The sequence below is a fragment of the Eleutherodactylus coqui genome, chromosome 1 (assembly GCF_035609145.1).
Source record: "Eleutherodactylus coqui strain aEleCoq1 chromosome 1, aEleCoq1.hap1, whole genome shotgun sequence".
NCBI classification, from domain to species: Eukaryota; Metazoa; Chordata; class Amphibia; order Anura; family Eleutherodactylidae; genus Eleutherodactylus; species Eleutherodactylus coqui.
The window spans coordinates 264,873,180-264,888,890 of record NC_089837.1 but is presented as its reverse complement, the minus strand read 5'-3'; positions in this window follow the sequence as shown (position 1 = coordinate 264,888,890).

The following is a 15,711-nucleotide window of genomic DNA, read 5'->3' as shown; positions in this document are numbered from 1 at the left end:
AATTGGGTGCCAGTTCCCCGAGTAATGGCCCTACCCTCCCTGAGTGCCACCCACAGCCAGCCCACGGGCCGAGGCAGTACAAAAAGGCATATGGCAAGGGCCCGAGGGCCCACATTCGCTAAGGGGTCGGGTTGCAGTTGCGACCCCTAGCAGTATGCCAGTGGCTACCACACGAGCAGTGATCCCTTGCATAAAATACAGTTGAAGTCAGTCTGGCCCAAACTATTTGGCCCAAACTGTTTCTGGAAAGGGGTCAGGTGGGCACTTTTTCCTGACAAGTAACTGCTATTTGCAAAGGGTTAATTGTGTTATGGCCAATATTCTCACACTATCAACACACAGAAGATGATGCCTTACATCAAACACAATTGAGGTCTGCCTGGCCCAAAATGATACAAAAGCTGGTATCAATATGTGCAATCTGGCACTTTTTAATGACTTGATTAAGTAACTGGTGTTTTCAAAGGATTAAATGAGTTTGAGCTACTGGTCTCACACCCAACACTATTAGCATAAAGATCCACGTCAAATACAATTGAGGTCAGCCTGGTCAAAAGTGGTTCTGAGCATAAAAGCTGGCATCAAAGTGGGTAGATGGTTATTTTTTATTGATTGAAATATGTAACTGGTAGTATCAAAGGGTTAAATGTGTTTGGACCATTGTTCTCATACCGCCAACACAAAGAGGGTGATGATGCTCATCAAATATAGATGCATTCACCTGGCCCAAAGTGGTCATGGGCATAAAAGCTGGCATCAAAGTGAGCAAAAGATCACTTCTTTACTGATTTAACCCCTTGAGTGGTGGGTTTCTTACCACCCTGTCGTGCCCACCAGGGCAGGTTTTTTAAATGGTCTAATCATTTAATTTCAACTAATTTTGCAGTCTCGTTCCAACAGTCATAACTTTTTCATTTTTCCATTGACACGGCCATATGAGGGCTTGTTTTTTTGCGAGACAAGTTGTACTTTTTGATGGCATCATTGTTGGGTATATAAAATGTATTGCATAACTTTTGTAGAGATTGGGGGGAAAAAAAGAAATTCTGCCATTTGTTTTTTGGATTTCATTTTTTACGGCGTTCGGCGTGCAGAATAAATAATGTGATGACATTATTCTCTGAGTCAACACGATTCCGGCAATACCAAGTTTATACCGTTTTTTTATGTTTTGCTATTTTTGTACATTTAAAAATTTTTTTTCTTAAAGATCTACTTTTGTGTCGCCACATTCCAAGAGCCGTATTAATTTTTTTTGTCCATTGCCAGAGCTCTAGAAGGGCTTGTTTTTTACGAGATGAACTCTAGTCTTCATTTATCTAATTTTTTGGAACATGTAAAATTTTGATCAATTTTTATTCCATTTTTTCTAGGGGCAAGATTAACAAAATCTGTAATTGTGGCATGTTTTTTATTTTTATTTTTCACTGCATTCTCTGAGCAGTATAAATAATGTATTAAAGTAATTCTACAGGCCAGTACGATTATGCCAATACCAAATTAAAATATTTTTTTTCTTTTTCGCAACCTTTTCAGTTTAAAAAAAAAAAAGTAATAAAAGTTTAAATCACCCTCTTTTTGCCATATCTAAATCATAAAAGAAAAATACATATTTGGTATTGCCACGTCCGTAAAAGTCTGGTCTATCAAAGTAGTGCATTATTTACCCCGCACGGTGAATGTAGTCCGAAAAAAAAATAAAGAACACCACAAATACACTTTTTCAGTCACACTGTCTCCCAGAAAAAATGCAATAAAAAGCTATCAAAAACTCCTATGTATTCCAAATTAGCACTAACGTAAACTACAGGACATCCCGCAAAAAATGAGACCTTGCTCAAGTACGTCGACGGAAAAATTAAAAAGTTATTGCGCGCAGAAGATGCAGCAGAAAATAATTTTAAAAAATTAAATGTCTTTGAAAAATATACAAATACTACAGCAAAAAAAAAAAACTATACACATTTGGTATCGTAGTAATCGTACTGACCCATAGAATACAGTTATCATGTCATTTTTGTTGCAGTTTGTGTGCCGTAGAAACAAAACGCACTGAAAGATGGCGGAATGTCATTTTTTTCATTTTACTACACTTAGAATTTGTAAAAGTTTTTCAGTACATTATATGGCACTTTAAATAGCACCATTGAAAAATACAACTCGTCCCACAAAAAACAAGCCCTCATACAGCGACATTGATGGATAAATAAAGGAGTTACGATTTTTTTAACGGGGGGAGGAAAAAAAGAAAAGGGGAAAAGAAAAAAAGGGGCTGTGTCATTAAGGGGTTAAATAATGCACTAACTTCCTCCTCTGGGTCATTACAACAAAGGGATACCACATGTGTAATTTTGTTTTTAATTTTTTACAAAATAAAGGGAAACAAGTGTTTTTTATTTTAATAATGCTTTAACTTTTTTTGAAATTTTTGTCCCTTTAGGGGACTTCCACAGAGACCTATCAGGATCCCCTGATCACATTCTGGGGGTCCGATAGTGACAGCCCTTTACATGCTGCAGTCACATAGACAGCAGCATTTAAAGGGTTAACACAGCAGAAATCGGAGGTTTTCTCCATTCTTTGCTGTGTAAGAGCTGGTGCCCGGCTATCCTCTGACAGAGGGAGCCCCCTCCCTCTGTCAGCCCTTTACATGCTGTGGTTGTATAGACCATGGCATATAAAGGGTTAACACAGCAGAGATCGGAGGTTTTCTCCATTCTTTGCTGTGCAGAGCTGTTGCCTGGCTATCCTCTGACAGCCAAGCACCAGCTCTCCCTGCCTCTCTGACAAGCCGATGGTCTCTATGGCAACCTGTAAACAAAACACTGCAGGACTTTGAAAATGAAAGCGGGAGATTGCCGGCTGTTTTTCAAAGTCCTGCACTGTTCTGTGTGGGTCTGTGTAGGCAGAGCACACTGCCACAGCTTATGGCAGTGTGCTCTGCAGCTCCCATAGTGAAACATAGTCCAGAAATCTTCCGGGCTATATCGCTATGGGCAGTGGAGCTCGTCCCGGAAAATTTCCGGGCGTGCCACTCAAGGGGTTAAATAAGTACTTTGTGTTTTCAAAGGTTTACATGAGTTTGGGCCACTTATCCAATTCTCTCAGCATGCAGAACAGTTAAGCCCAGCCTCATCTAAGGTCACTCCTGTCAAACCAATCTGATCAGCTGCTATAATAAGAATAATAATAAAAAAAAATAATCTTCATCTGTATAGCGCCAACCTATTCCGCAGCGCTTTCAAAGGCACATGGGGGACACAAACAAAACGAAAATTACTAAAGTTACATGTGGTTCATGGAGGTAAGTTCTAGACTTGAGCAGGGAGAATCATTGGATCTTGTGTATCTGGACTTTTCCAAAGTGTTTGATACTGTGCTGTATAATAGAAGGTTGGTATATAAAATTAGAATACTTGGTCTGGATGAGAATGTGGGTAAATAACTGGCTCAGTGATAGAAAGCGGAGGGTGGTTACTAATGGAATAAACCCTAATTTGGTCACCCTTACTAGTGGGGTACCACAGGGGTCGGTTCAGGTGCCTATTCATTTTAATATGTTTATGAATGACCTGTTAGAAGGATTGCACAGTAAAATATCAATATCTGCAGATAATTAAAAAAAATATGTAAAGTAATAAACACAAGAGAGTACTCATGGTGGTTGCAAATGGATCTGGATGAGTTTGGAGCTGGGGAAGAAAAGTGACAAATTACGTTTAACACTGATAAATGTAAGGTTATGCACATGGGCAGAAGAAATACATGTCACCATTACACACTAAATGGGAAACCACTGGGTAACACGGACATGAAAAAGGACTTGGGAATTTTAGTTAAATCTAAGCCTTTAACTAAGGGGGGTTGCCTTCCTCTGGATCAACATTGGGGGGGGGGGGGGGGTAGTAAGCTGAACTGGATAGACATATGTCTTAAGAAAAATAAATACCATTTATTTACTTTGCAAAGGACAGACAGGGCTTTATAGGCATGAACTCATGGCTCTGCAAGCTGCTTCAGCTGCCCGGGTGCCGTGCTGTGCTGTGTCCTCTCCCTTGGCCACCACCCTGCTGCTGCAGCTGTTGAGGACTACTCCGGGGTGAGTGTGTGATGTGCAGGGGGAGCAAGAGCTGAGAGTGCCAGTGCAGGGTGAGTTGGAGACGGGGACAGCAGCGGGGACACCACTCACAGCGCTCCTGCCTGCTCTGGCCGCAGGGGGAGCAGCAGCGGGAGCTGAGAGTGCCAGTGCAGGGTGAGCGGGAGTTGGGGAAAGCAGCGGGGATGCCATTCACAGCACTCCCTCCTGCTTTGGCCATAGGTGGAGCCGCAGCGGGAGCAGAGAGTGCAGGTGCAGGGTGAGCGGGAGCTGGGGACAGCAGCAGGGACGTGACTCACAGCACTCCTGCCTGCTTTGGCTGCAGGTGGACCTGCAGTGAGAGCCATGAGTGCCGTTGCAGGGGGGTTAAGGGGGGCTGTCTGCGGAGGAGCGGTCCGGCAGGGGAAAAGTACCATGCAGCAATTTGAGGCAGGGATTGAGGGTTAGGGTGAGGGGTAGGTGTAACAGCTAGGCTTATATTATAAAAGTAAGGCTAACTGTTACACTTACCCTTAAACACAGTGTATGTGTGAGAAAAAGATCACAGCCTTCTCTTTTTCAACATGTATCGCACATGAACAGCCCTATTCTTTTCTATGGGCTTCATATGCAACACAGCCTCACTATGAAACAGAGTGGAACATTAAAAAAGCAGGATAAAGTCGCACTACGCACGATAGTGTGCATGCGTTACGTGGTCATGTGCAGTGTACTCACAGCAGTAGCTGACTCCACACGGACTAGTAAAACTCTGCGGGACCCCTGCAGCTTTTAACGCACACAGGCATGTGAATGAGGCCCCCCAAAGGAAAAAAAATAATAAAAGTTCTACACATTATATGGCCCCCTAGAGTGCTGCCTTAAGAAATACAACTTGTCCCCCAAAAAACAAGCCCTCATACCGTTATGGTGCTTGCAATGCGACAATGATAATGGCTTAGTAGGGTATGTGTACACATAGAGAAAATACTGTGGATGTTCTGTTTCGGAAAATTCCCAAAAGACACAATCAAAGTACGCACCATCGTGGATTTTGACTTGAAATCAGCTGCTGATTTCAGAAGATACTGCGATCCCTCGCATTTCCAAAGTCTTTGCTCTCTAGGCACCTCCTTAACCTGGCCTCTAGTGAGCACAGCATCACTGGTCAAGTGATGCAGCAGCCAGCGGGGTGGCGATCACTAGAGGCCATCGGGTGCCCAGAGGTCAAACCATAGGTCGTAATAAGCACCCTAGTCATGCCCCTGACCACACCATAGCCACTCCCCCTAACCACACCCCCTTTTAGTAGGGGTGCCACAGCGTAAAAAAATTTTTCTAAGGGGTGCCCCAAGACTGAAAAGTTTGGGAAACACTGGCTTAGACCATGGAATCTCAATGGTTAAACGTTTGCAATCACCACTTGATCTCACCATGGGAATTGTGAGCATTTGCCAGCTTTTAATTACAGCTAGCACCAATGGTATATAGAGCAGGCTAAGTTTACAAGCACGTATGCCATTGATTGTGAAGGAGTTAATCATTCAGATCAGTAAAAAGTTGATAGCTGCGCCTTTAAATGCCAATTTTTATGCTTAGACCCATTTTATATGGAGCATTATCTACAGTGTATTGACATTGCAAGATCTCTGGTTTACAGTCATTAAAAGGGGTTATCCATGAGCAAAAAAGTTGCTATAAAAAATAACAGAATCTGTGCTGACCTTACCTGATCCTCCCCTATTACTGTTCTGCTGGTGCCCAGTCCACTGCTCTCCACTTCCAGTTGCCACAAGACATCACTGACATCCTGGACATTGCAGGCAATTATCAGCTCATTTTGGCTGCTTTGGTCCTAGTATAACCCCATTAAAGGTGAGTTCACACTTGTAGAAATGTTGCTGAATTTTAGCTGTAGAATGTGCACCACATTCCACAACAATAAATCACAGAGGCAGGAGGATACGAAAGAAAAAGATTTTTTGAAAATATTCACTGTATGTATCCCCTCCTCCCAATGGGGCGTACATTGTAGAGTCTGTGCATTTGTATTGGCTAATAGGGACAAACCCCCATCAGGGGTGGTAACCTTTCTGCCTCATATAAGAAGACACAGTCACTCAGAGTTCATTGATCTCCAGTCTACCATCCAGACTGGAGGTGCTGCCACATCTCTCTCTCTTTCCACACTGCTTTAATAGGATTGGAGCTCATCCCCTAATCACTAGCCTAGTAACCTCTATTGGACAGGGGATTAGAATAGTCTAGACCAAATACTCTACAGATCAGACATCAATTCATTAGGGTCTATTATTTATCTTAGTTACCAGCTAAATAGTCAATATAGGATTTAGCTGGTCACTAGCTTGTTCTGTACTATAATCTTTTTACAGAATATTTCTTCTGTTCCAAGGGTTCTCTAGTACTAGGGAAAGAGTAGGCGAGGGTTCACAGTCTAAGGGCTACCAACCCCTAGCCACTTGGCCATTATTTTGGACTGTTAGATACCCTCAACTCAAACATACGGCAGCCACATTATACATTATTGGTATCTATGGGTCATGATACCCATCCTTTAGATGACAGCTATCTGATATTGGGTTCCTGATGAGTCAACACCTGACAGAAACGCGTTGAACCAGTTTATATTTGAGAACCTATCCTAATCGTTGTCCGGGTTTCCTGTAAAACATTTTTTCCAGTCATCCATCTGTTTCTAATCAGGGTATTTACTCAGGGTAAAAAATCTTTATGTGCTTGGAAGTTTATGAGTCACTGACCATCATCTGGTCATTAGCCCCAAATCACGTCCAGTAGGGCCTCTATCGGTACTAGTCTACCTGGCCATACCTAGACTAAGTGACATCTAATATTCAGCATATGGTCACTGGACAGTGGTGGTGACCACGGATACACTGCGTTACCGGCTCCCTGACTGGTTACAACTGATCATAGGGCTTTTGTTCATATAACTTCAATCCCTGGCTTGACATTGAGCCTGTGTTTAGTCTTTGTGTTTTGTTGCTGTATGTGATGTCGTGTCAGTGAGGCACCAAAACGTTTTTAAGTTTTAGGGGATACATACAGTGAACATTCCACAACAAAGTGCAGTATAATGTAAGTGAATGTGGCTTTAATGAAGCTAGTCATGCTGTGGATTTTCATATCCACAGTACACTCTAGTTGTCATGAAAAAAGGAACACATGTCCACCATATATTTTATAGAGGTCAGGCAGACCATGGGGAAAAGACCTACGCAAACACAACCCAAATATGGGTTGGCTGGAATGGATTGAGACAGGTGAAAGTGCTGTGGCAAGTTGGGGGTCACTCGCCTGTGGCACCTGCCAGCATTTATTCATACAACACAGCAATCATGTACAGAAAACAGTCCATACTATTTGAGCCCCACCAGGGTATGAGTTGAGGGTTGTCATCCCTGTCCGACTCAGGGCCTTCACTGGTCCCCACTGGACCTCCAGATTGCAGCACTTCAGCTCTGTTGCACTGGTATTCTCCCTCTGAGTGTAGCAGGAACTGATCCTTGTATGAGGTATTGGTTCGTATTTTGGCCAAGATACTTAGGCTCACGAGCCCATGGCAAGGGTCCTCATTGTCTCATGAGTCCCTACTCTAACTAGATAATCCCACGACTTTTGCCTACAAGCGGGGCGGTCGTCCCAATAGGAATGGCCCCACACTGGAACCCAGGGGCCTGGTTTACCCTGGATGGTAAAAGACAGGACATTGTTCACATGCACCAACAAAGGAAATCCACCCTAAACTAGTAACTGTTCATAACTCATGTCTGGTCACCTACACAGACACTAAAAATGCAACACACCTGACAAAATAGTTCAAATTGTTAGTTAAGAGTGCATGTTTTTTTACCCTTTATATGTATACACCTCTTTGCTATGAAACCTCTCAGTAAGGCCACTCTCACACATAATGCTGGCAAAATGCCACAATTTTGATTGCAGAATTTTGACACAATTTTACCACCGTTTTCGGACGCAGGTTACTGCCTCCAACAGTGGGTTTTAATGCACCCCATCAATCTGATGGGTGATGAGGCGGTTAATCGTGGCAAAATAGAGCAGACAGCGCTCGAAAATTGACACGCTAGAAAGCACGGCATGTGAGCGCATGTCTGTGAGGCCCTATTGAAATCAATAGGAGCATTATACTGTGATTATCACACCATTCAAAACGTTGCTGTAATAAGGGTAAAAAGCATGTTCTCCACTCAAAGGAGATAGTCATGGAAAACAATATGTGTGGGGCACCCAACACTTCCTGTTAAGCCCAAGAATACCATTTCCGCAGTGAAGCACAATGTGGCAGAATCAAGGAGTGGGGGAGAATTGGTAAACTGGTCAGGACTGAAGTAAAAGATAGACAGCATTAAGTACAATTTTGGAGGTAAACCCGTCCCAGTCTGCTGCAAATGTGAGACTGGGACAGAGGACCACCTTGCAGCAGGACAAGGACCTAAAAACTTACTGCCAAAGTTACACAGGAGGGGTCTTGGGGGTAACATGGAAATATCTTCCAGTCACAGCCCAGATCTTGTCAATCTAATGGAGAATCTGTGGCATGACCTGTAGACTAATGGATACCAGCATAACTATCTATCTGGAAGGAGTTGGAGCAGTTTTACCTGGAAGAATGTGAGAAAATCCCAGTGTCTAGAGATGCTGAGCTAATAGAGAGATATATAGTACCCCAGGAGACTTGTAATTGCAGCAAAAAGTGTCTCCACAAAGTTTTGACATTTGGGGGTGAATACTTAGACCTGCTTACACTGCTTAGTATACAGTGTAAAATTTGCAGTGTTTTACCTCTAATTGAATTTCATATCGCTGCGTTTTGTCGCGTATGCGTGTGTTTCTGCTCGCGTATACTTGCATATGTGCTGCATATTTTACAAGCGCAAAAACTTACGCAAGCAGGAAATGATGTCAGAAGTTGGCCAACCCCATGGAAACATCGTTCTAGTGCTCACATGCTCCACATTGGTGAGAGTCATTAGCAGTGCTCTGAGAACCATGTCTTCATTAGAGGATGATGCGGTCTTGGCTTGGCTGTTTTTTTCCACTTTTGCACAGCCCCATCGATCCTGGAGGTAGATGTTACGTACATGTGGCGCACTTAAGCGCCACACCTTTGCACGGACGCAAGATGGTGTCCTAATAAAACCGCAACAACTCTCATCATGTTGCATAGACCAACTACACCTCTCCAGGTAAAGATGGAAGGACACCTGTCCCTTACTAAAGTGAGGAACCTCTGCCTAAAACCAGGATGATTGTCCTGATCAGGACAGCCCCACTGTCTTTATCTGGGACCTGGCTATCCCTGATTAAGAAACTGGAAATACATACAAAACACAGGACATGACACTGTTCACACACACTTATCATAGAACACGACAGTTCACACCTCATGTCTAGCCACCTGCACAGACATACTGAACAAGTCACTATTCACACCAACACACAAGGTCATGCATACCACACAGAACATGACTGTGCATAGAGCACATGTCTGGCCACCTGCACAGACATACAAAACATGTTGCTGTTCACAGCAACACACAAGGTTATGCATACCACATAGAACAGGATCCCCACCCAGAACTCACATGCATAAATGTAGCAAACTATAGCTAGTCCAAGTGTCCTCACACTAAGGGGATAAAGAGTCAGCCATCACGCCAGCACAACAGGGAACAGTGTCAGGAATCACCCATCTGACACACACATAAGATATCAGACGTCTGGAGGCCACATCTGTAAAGGGTTAAGGAGAAATCTGCAGGTGTGCACACCGGTGCCGTCACCATACCTACTCAATGCACGCATCCCAGAATGCAAGGAGGGGAGGGACAACAGGTGTGCAGACCATCCTCAAGGAAGGAGAGAGAGAGAGAGACACCTCAGACAAGCATGCATAACAGCAGCTCTGAGTGGGATTAACGCAGAGTAAAATGACCAGCATCTTCTACCAAGAGATGCTGGTATTTAAGTGCAACAGACCAAAGGGGATTGGCTGGAGAATCACCACACACAGCCAGCTCTATTAACCCTCACTGTGAAGCTATGCTCATAAAAACCTGCAGAACCACAGGTCCCAGACACACAACCTAACAGAAGAGCCTAGAAGAAAGAAGCGGAAGTTGTGGGTTCCCCCTCTGGTGTCACAGAGAGCCAGAATGGGCGACTTCAACAGCCCTTACAGTGACTTGAGACATCATCCGGAAACGTTTTCTGTGTCTCTCTTTTCTTTTCAGATTTTTTTCACCACCAGGAATTCATTTGCTTCACTGCATTTTGAGTTCCTGTTGGGCCACTCCACCATCTGTGGGATCTTTAGGAGGACCTGCAATGTTATTTGGGAGCAGCTGAAGCCATCAGTGATGCTGCCACCCACTCCACAAGCCTTGCTTGATAGTAGAAGGTTTTCAAGCTGCTGCACAATTTCCAAACTGCATTGGAGCCCTGGACACAAGCACATCTGTGTAAAGAAGCCACCACACTCAGGGATATATTACATCTATACACAGTACTTTTCAGTAGTTCTGTTGGCTCTGGCTCATAGTAACTATCAGTTTATACTTGTTGATATCGGGTCCTATGGAAGCGCTGCAGATGCTCCCATTTTCATGGAATCCAGAATGCAGCAGCAGCTTTTTTCCAACCAGAGCCACATATGCTTCCAGGTCCTTCAGGACCACCAGCCCTATTCATTATTGATTAGAGATTTGGCCTGGCCACCCACGTTTTGCTATCTTTTCTGCACACAGGGTTGGACACCAGGAGACAGGTTTTTAATTACCGTCTCACATGGGCTTGTCCTTTTGTCAAATGTGCCTTTGAGATTCTGATGAGTTTTCCTAGGCACAATTTAGATGGAACCCAAGAATGTGTTAGCAGTAATTCAAGCCACTGTGGTTCTGTACAATTTTTGCTGGACCAATGATGCCAGTTGGACTGTGGTTGATGACCCGGTTGCAGCAACCTCACAAGTTGTTGCAGTAGATCAAACCACACAGTAGGCCTGCATCATCTGGACTTCTAATCAGAGACATATTTGTGGACTACTTTCTGACTTCTCAGGGACAAGTTTTGTTTTACCTAGTTTTTTTTTTTTTTTAAAGTAGGGAACTGTGATATAATGAAATGAGAACCCATGACGTGGGTTGCGAGCTTATATAATGTGGCCTAATTATTCAAAGTTTTTCTTTAAAACTTAAAAAAAAACCAATGTTTACTGTCTGCTTTAAAGCACAATGCAAAACCTGTTATTTGTCCGTAAACATCCAAAGGAGTTTGTAGGAGCAGAGATTCTACATAGAGTAAGCTTACAATTTTAATTTGCTTTTCGTCTTAGCTCCTCTGCCACTCTCTGATCCCGCAAAATTGTACTTCTAGGAGACTGTTGCTGTTACCAGCTCCAGGACCCTGTGATATGAAGCCCTGACTGATGCTTGTGCCTTCGTCAGTGACATCAGAAGTGATTGTAACCGGAGTTGACACCAAGCTCATTACAGACACTGAGATGCCTCCCTCCTGTTCCTCCTGGGGAGATTCCATGCTGTCCCAGGTCCTGTGCAAAATGAGAAAAAAGCCTTGTTTAATTTTGCACACGCAACACTACCTGCACTAAAACATATTCATACAGACCAAACACAATCATATTCTACCTGCTTATCATCTTATTTTTTATGTTGAATAGGTCTATAGTTTCAGAACTGTACTCGGGCCGGGAGCTTTACCACAAAATAAAGGTTTTAGAATAACAATACTTTGTAGACAACACATATGATAACAGTGTATAATATCTCATTATAGAGAGAGGAAGTATCAATGTATCTAGCAACAAGAGTATGATCTCTGTATGGTGTAATGGAGTGAAGCAATACTACCACCATCTTGAGGTACTAAAATCGCCATGCTGCATGGCTAAAAATTTGTGTAGTTCTGAACTCCGGCGTACTATTACATTGTGTGAGTTCTACTACTATACAGTAAAAAAAGGAAATATTGCGTGCTAGAGAAAATTGTGGTGGAAAGTAGTGTGATATATTTATTTTGTTGCAAAAAGAAAATAACAGATGTGTAAATTTGTTCAGGATTAAGGGCTCATGTCCACGGGCAAAATAAGAATTAAAATCCGCAGCGGATTTTAACTCTTCTCCTGCCCGCGGATCCGCATCCCATAGGGATGCATTGACCACCCGCGGGGTAGATAAATACCCGTGGATCGTCAATAAAAGTGATTTAAAAAAAAATGGAGCATGAAAAAATCTGGACCATGCTCCATTTTCATGCGGGTCTCCCGCGGGGACGGCTCCCGCGGGCTTCTATTGAAGCCTATGGAAGCCGTCCGGATCCGCGGGACACAAAAATCTGATTTTACTCACACACTCCGGTTCTTCTCTTCGCCGCGGCGCCATCTTCTCTCAGTCGTGGCTGGATCATTTTGCTTCGGCCCGGCGCATGCGCGGGGCACGTCACCGACGTCATCATGCACATCCGCCGAGCCGAAGAAAGAAGATCTGGCCGCGACGAGAGAAGATGACGCCGCAGCGAAGGAAGTATCCGGAGCGTGTGAGAGGTAAGTTAATTCTGATTTATTCCTATTTTCAGCGCTCATGTCCGCGGGGCAGGAGGGACCCGCTGCAGATTCTACATGGAGAATCCGTAGCAGGCCTGATTTTCCCCGTGGACATGAGGCCTAAGACCAACTTCACATGGACAAGCGCTATATTGAGCTGTGAATCACTGCCCAATATCGCACTCACCAACCGTTGATTTTGCTACGGATGTAAGGCGTTTTTGTAACAAAACTGCCTTGCATCACTTCGGTGAAGTATCGGTCCCCCGCTGCAGCTGTCTTCAATAGGGAAACCTTGTATTGCATTGCACCATGTGCACCTATGCATAACGTGGGTCATATTCTAGGCTTTTGACATGTCTCTATGGCAGGCATACATTTTGATGAAACTGCAGGTAGTCACATTTCCTAGCCCATTTGTATGCTAAATTATACTTAAGGATACAGGTCTATTGTGGGTGCGAGGTACATCATTTGTTTCCCTCGAGCACCAGTTTTGCCCTTCTCTGTATACTCCTTCAAGAAGTGGTCACGGGGTCACAGGCACTTCGACACTTCCTCTTTAGATCATCCACTGCAACAGAATGAACAAAATCAGACATATATTTTTTTTATGCTGCTTCTTATTTTTGTTCATAAAAAAATTGTATGTAGGCTCTGTTCACAGTAGTGTTATGGCTTACAACAGGCCTTTTCTCTTTTGATTTCAGAAAATACAAAATATATATAAAATCTGTGGAAAAAGTTTAATTACAAAAAAAAAGTTCTATAGGCTATCCAACACACCATTTGCTTCCGTTCTTTGAAGATAGTTAATAGAGCAGCATAGTGCGATATTTGTTCTGATAAACACGAGAATACAGAGCGAAAGTATACATTAACCTTTTCCTTATTTCTAAATCTAATAAAAAGAGAAACAAAAAAACGTAATATTACTGTAAACACAGCTAGGATGCAATTTCTTAAACACAAAAATAAGGAATAATCAAAAAAAAAAATTGAAAAAGCAAAAGGGAAAACAATACTCCCATAAATACATCCCATCTCTATATATCAGGGATTCCAGCTAATCCCATGCCCTATAAAGTACTGGGGTGCATTAAAAGACATATGGGGCGAGGGACGAGTACATTACTCTTCCACTATATAAGGCACCTTGTCAGGCCCAACATGGAATACTGTGTACAGTTCTGGACACCGGTGCTCAGAAAACATGTTGCAGTGCTCGAGGGGGTTGAAAGAAGGGCAACTAAATTCATAAACGGAATGGAAGGACTGGGGTACCCAGAGAGGCTATGAAAATTGGGATTATTTAGCCTGGAAAGAAGATGGCTAAGGAGCGATCAAATAATTATGTATAAATACATTAGGGGACAATACAAGGATCTTTCCCATGATCTGTTTATACCCAGGACTGCGATGGTAACAAGAGGGCATCCTCTACATCTAGAGGAAAGCAGGTTTCATCAACAACACAAAAGGGGGTTCTTTATTGTAAGAGCAGTGAGACTGTGGAACAGTGGGCGGCGACTAACAGAATGGTATTTAACAAGGAGAAATCCAAAGTCCTATATCTGGGCAAGAAAAATGAAAAAAGCGCATACAGTATGGGAGGAGTTGGGCTAAGCATTAGCACATGTGAATAATACTTAGGTATACTAATAGATCAGAAACTGAACATGAGTCAACAATGTGATGCAGCAGCCAAAAAAGGCAAACACAATTCTGGGATGTATTAGGAGAAGCATAGAGTCTAGATCACATGACATAATTATCCCCCTCTACTCCTCCTTGGTCAGTCCTCATCTGGAATACTGTGTCCAGTTCTGGGCACGCCACTTTAAAAAAGACATAGACAAACTGAAGCAAGTTCAGAGAACAGTTACCAAGATGGTGAGCGGTCTACAAATCATGTCCTATGAAGAACGGTTAAAGGATCTGGGAAGGTTTAGCTTGCAAAAAATAAGACTGAGAGGAAACTTAACACCTGTCTACAAATATTTGAAGGGCTTTCAGGCCCTAGTCACACGGGCGTTTTTTTGCGCGATTTGCGGATTGCATGACGGATGCGCATCCGCAAATCGCGTGACCGGGGCCAAAGAAATCGCCCGAAAAATCTGCTCCTAGCCGCGTTAAATTAAAAATGGGCCGGAGCTGTCCAGCGCATTGAATTCAATGGAGCCGGCAATACAGCCGGCTCCATTGAAAGCAATGCGCTGCGGGCGAGCACGGGAGGAATTGTCGGGAAGGGCTTAAATATATAAGCCCTTCCCTGCAATTCATCCAGAAATGTGTAAAAATAAAAAAAATATATATACTCACCTTCTCCCGGCAGACGGAGTTCAGAGCGGCCGGCCTGCAGTGGGTGTGAAGGGGGTGTGAGTCAGACCTGCCCCCTGATTGGCTCAGCGCTGAGCCAATCAAAGGCATGTCTGACTCACACCCATTCATGAATTCATGAATGGGTGTGAGTCAGACCTGCCTCTGATTGGCTCAGCGCTGCTGCCGCCGGCCCCATTGAGCTCATATAGAGAAGAGAACAGAAATTGCAGATCGCAGATAGGTGCGATCTGCGATTTCTGTTCTATAATTTATCGGACGAGTGCATAAAAAGCGCTCATGTGTCCGATACCATTGCAAAGCAATGGTTTTATAAAATCGCCGGACACATGCGCATGCGCAAATCGCGCGAAAAAACACCCGTCTGACTGAGCCCTAATTCTGTAACAGTGGTTGTTACTGATCATTGAAATCCGGAATTCATCCATGATGCCAAAAGGTTTTCCTCCAGACAAGCAAGATAGAGTGTATTTTTTTCTCAATTTAATTTTGTGATTAATTGCCAATCTACAGTAGATCAAAATATGGTAAAGCTGATGCTTAATTGAGGATGGTCTCAGAAAAACAAACTGTTGACGTTTTCAAATTACATGGAATCCCTGACAATATGGTTGCAGATTGTGGAGAACAATTCACTTTCAAATTCTGGAAACGCTTTTCCTCTACTCATAGG